This window comes from Pteropus medius, unplaced genomic scaffold, assembly GCF_902729225.1.
Source record: "Pteropus medius unplaced genomic scaffold, Ma_sr-lr_union100, whole genome shotgun sequence".
Lineage (NCBI taxonomy): Eukaryota > Metazoa > Chordata > Mammalia > Chiroptera > Pteropodidae > Pteropus > Pteropus medius.
Genome location: NW_024351731.1, coordinates 1,076,203 through 1,080,833, shown reverse-complemented (window position 1 = coordinate 1,080,833; position 4,631 = coordinate 1,076,203). Strand labels below are relative to the sequence as shown.

General features: G+C 48.5%; 1 pseudogene; it reads right to left on the bottom strand.

Moving 5' to 3' along the window:
• Positions 1–358: 358 nt before the first annotated feature.
• On the bottom strand, positions 359–1,750 carry LOC120588860 (60S ribosomal protein L3-like; annotated as a pseudogene).
• Between the last annotated feature and the right edge of the window lie 2,881 nt (positions 1,751–4,631).

Here is a 4,631-nt window from a genome sequence, read left to right as displayed (position 1 = left end):
GGCAAGATCTCAGTATCTTCTCCCTAATTATCAGGCCAACTGAGGGGCTGCCTGACGTCTGGCCTCTCATTCTCAGCACTGTTAAAAATTGGACTCGCAATCCTCTGACTTCCCCTGACTTTATTGATCCAAGCGCCTCAAAGCGTTAGTCCACAGGTAGTGGTATTTGTGAAAACAAAACCATACAGGTCTAGAAGGTTGCTTTATTTTTTGTCCACTTGTCTGTCCATCTGTCCGTCCATCCGTCCATCCATCCATCCATCCATCAGCCATTCATCCATCCATCCACCCACCCATATCCACATATCCACCCATCCAGTCATCCATCCATCCATCCATCCATCCCAACACCCCTGGCCTACCCTAAACTAACTAGAGCAACAAAAAGTTCAGTACACAAAGGCCTGGGTTTGCAATGAGCTGAGCCCATTTGAGGAAGAGAAAGGAGACCATGCAGACGGAAAGTGGGGACCCAGAGGGAACCGGAGAGGGAGGGGGGGCCCCCAAGGTCAGGAACATGGGCTTTTTTCCCCACTGGGAAATAATTTTTATTGAGTCCCCACCAGCTGCGCAATCTGTAGCTGACATTAAGCTCCTCTTCCTTTGCAATTTGGTCTTTCTTCAGTGGTCCCATGATGCATTCTTCTTCTCCACAGTGTGGAAGTGGCCACGGCCAACCTGGGAGGCGGTGTCGGTGAACTGAAAGTCAGTCTTCTCGAGGGTCCGCCGTTTGGTCTGCACCAGCGAGGACTGGCGGAAGGTGAGCACTTGCTTCTTGGTTCCCACCATATAGCCTTCCAGCGTGACAAAGTCACTGGTCACTTCGCCGCAGTGCACAGCGCCACCCAGAGGGCTGACACTCTTGTCAGACAGGTCGTGACCGGTGCAGGCGTTCTTGATCAGTTTGCCACTCTCGATGAGGTGGCCTGGCCAGTTTCGTAGATCTTGTTGATCTCAGTGCGGTGATGGCAGCCTTTCTGCCCAGCCCAGGCACAGAGAAAGCCCCTCGGGCAAGACGTCACGCCCCAATACAGGCAACCTTGCGAAGCCCTCGGTGGGTCTTGCAGGGCAGCTTCTTGGTGTGCCAGAGGCTAGTGACCCCTTCATAGCCTTTGCCCTTGGTCACCCCAATAACACTGGTCATCTCGTTCTAATATGACACTTGGTTCCCAGGGACCCGCTGCTTCAGTCTCTCACGGGTCCAGTCCCATTTCTCAGCCACCACGCCTCCGCTCACCTGGATCACCATGAGGTGGCCCTCATCTGGCACAGAGGAAGCAGGCGCGTCCGGGTGTGGGCGATGACGCCGATGCCCTGGCAGCACTTCTTCATGCTGTCGAAGTCCTTCTCCAGCTGCTTCTCGCCATCGTCATCCTGCCGCTTCTTGCAGTATTTGGCGAAGGCCTTCTTCTCAGATTTATGTAAGAACAGAAGCACCTTTTGCACACATCGCTGATATGCTCGGCAAAAATGGTCTTGAAGGTACGAAGGCCTTGAGGTGTCCACGTAGCCCACGTGCCCACAACCATCACGGGCGGCGTCTCCACAATGGTCACAGCCTCCACAGCTTCCTTCTTGTTCACCTGGGATCCTGGCCTGTCGACCTCCTGCAAGATGTGGTCATGCCAGCCTTGTAGCCTAGGAGCTGGACAGGCTTGGGGAAGCTCTTCAGCTTCCTGTGGTGCCAGCTGCTGTGTGAGACGCCCAGAGACCTGTGCCTGGAAGCAGAGGACCTCCCGTGAGACAGCATGCCACCGAACGCTGCCGGTAGAGTGGTAAGGATTACGGATTTTAATCTAATTATAATAGAATGTGATCAAAGGGTTCTAAGCAGAAGGCACTCTGAGCTGACTGTGTTACCAGAAGACCACTCTGACTTCTCTCAGAAAATAGATCGTGGGGACACGCATACAGAGAGGCCAGTAAGGAGGACATTGCAACAGACCAGGCAAGACGGTGGCTTGACTTGAACTAGAGGACAGCAATGGACTTTGCAATAAGTCATTGTATTTGGGATATAATTTGTAGGCAGAGCTAACAGGGCTTGCTGATGGGCAAAGGGTGCTGGGTGAGCAAAGAAAAAAGATGGACATCAGAGTTTTGGCTTGAGTAACTGGTGCCATTGTCTGAGAATGGGCCAGCTGGGGCTTGGGTAAGATTAGAGAATCTGAGGTCTTTCTAGCTTTAACTGCCCTTGACCCTCAACAGAAGCCCAAAGCAGGTATGATGCTGGCCCCCATTTAGCCTAGACTTCATTTTAGTTCTGGGGTCGGTGAGCAGCTGCAGCGGTCACAGGAACAGAGCCTGAGAGTACACGAGGCCCTGCTGGGGGCTGAGAGGCGAGCACCTTGGCATCTGGGCCGAGCCTCGGCGCAGACTTGCTGAGCCAGCACGGGCAGGAGTAGCGTCTTAGAGCCACATCTCACACTGTGTCCTTCACCTGAGGGGCACACAGAGATTAATTAGATGTCAAGAGGCACCTTTAATGCCTCGGAAAACTCATCACCATTTTAATCACTTCCACTTATGCAGTGGTGTTAGGTTCACAGTGTTTTTTCACATATATTATACTCTTGCTTCTCACCATAATTTAGAGGAAGTAGGTTCAGTTGTTTCCGTTTTACAGATGAAGAAATTCTTACTGAAACTACATAACAGGCCTAAGAGCAGTCAGAGGCTTACGAAGAAGTAGGGAGATCAAGGGAATGAGCGTAGAGATTAAGAGTTAAACATTTTTTTTAAAAAGTTGAGTGTAGGCAGCGAAAAAGGCTAATGTTTAGTTTTAAAGTTTTTGGAGGGGCAAATATTAGCGAACATATTTGGAGCTAGACGGAGGGGAAAAAAGACCCAGTTTATCACGATACACTTGATGAACAGTTCGAGTTCCTTTGCATGTCCATCTCCTCCATCTCTAAATGTCTCCTCCCTTGTTCATTTTAAGACGCCTCTTCCTCCTTTGACACCTCACTCAGATATTGAAGCTGACAGGCTCTAAGGCCATTTCCTTACTTCAAAGTTTCTTTCTTTCAGAACTTTTCCTTCCCAGAAAAGGGACGGGTTTAGGAGGTCAGATTTTTACCACTTCAACCTCCATAGCTTTAGCACATTGAAGCTGAGATGGACACCTGATCTGGGGTGAATCACTCTCTCAGCTAGCTGGTGACAAACCTTTCTCTCCCCAGGAGTTTAAACTAAGGGGACCCAGAGGCTGTGACCCATGAGTGACGAACTTTAGAAATGACTAGTCGTGTTGGGGGTAGAGCCAGAGTCAGCATATAGTGAGTCAATTGATGTTATTATGGAGATCAGGAACTATGAGTAAGCAAATGAAGCCAGTACTTTTATCATTTATCCAAGAACATTCGATGAGTATCCAAATTCTGCGGACTGGCTCATTTACTATGAGCCTAACCCCCTTCTAGCATGTCTCCCTGTTCTAGAGGGGCTAGGAACCTAAACACCTCGTTTTGGGACTCCCTTGCAGCCCAGGTTCTGTCAAGCAGATGAAATAGGCTGCAGACTGGGGAAGAGGAGGTGAGCCATGCGAGGTGTCAGCCAGGAGCGGGGAGACAGGATCTTTTGGCACATGTGGTGATTGAGGTATTCAGTTCTCCAGGATCAGAGGACTTAGTCACCTTTTGACATCTAGCATCATAAATGGCTTAGTCGTTCCTGTTAGAATAGCATCTCTGCTTGGAATTTCCGTAAGCGACTTTATGACCCATAATAACTTTCCTCCTGCTTTAACTAGATAAAGTGAATGCTGTTGCTTTTAACCAAGCACCCCGACCCACTCAGGAATTAATACAAGGAGTGATTGTAAGCAATGGACCTTCCTAGGAAAGGGAGTCTGGGACTGTGGGAATCCCACCGGGTCGGATGGAGACATGGCCAGCATCGGATGACGCTGCTGGTTGATTCACTGTGCTCAGTGACAAGACGGGGAGTGAGACCACCCTGTGGGGCACAGTGAAAGGAAAAGCTTTGCTAGACTTAGTAGCCGATGCTGTGCAGACTGTCGTAAGACTTGGCTGCAAAAAGTGTGGTTCATGGAAAGTCAGCATCAGCATCACCTGGGAGCTTGTTAGAAATGCAAAATCTCAGGCCCAGCGCTTCACCCATTGAATCAGAGCCTGCGTTTTAACAAGATCCAAGTGCTTCACAAGAAAGAACAGTGGACTACTTATTTTACACTATGCTGTCAAACTTAAAAAAAAAAAAAAAACTGACAAGATCAAACAGGGATGGAGCCTAAAGTTCATACAATTTAGGCTGGTCTTTTTTTTTTTTTAAAGCATATAAAATTCTGAATATAAAATGATGTATGCAAATATAATATATGAATATGTAGAAGGAAGAGAGCAGAGTGAGGAACCCTGAAGCTTACATTTCATTAGCATTATAAAAAAACCCCTCTGGCTCAAAGTTTAACATTTTCTGTTCAGGGACTTTCTGTGACTGCTCTAAAAAATATTTTATTGCTTTTAGTGACGGGGCTGATGAAAGCAAAACTCAAACACAGAGACTGATCCTGTGGGCTGTCCTAGCGTAAGTGGGACTGAATGACAGCAGACTGAGGCCAAATGAAAACTGGACGATAAAATCAGCCATGGTGAGAGTATTTACACCAC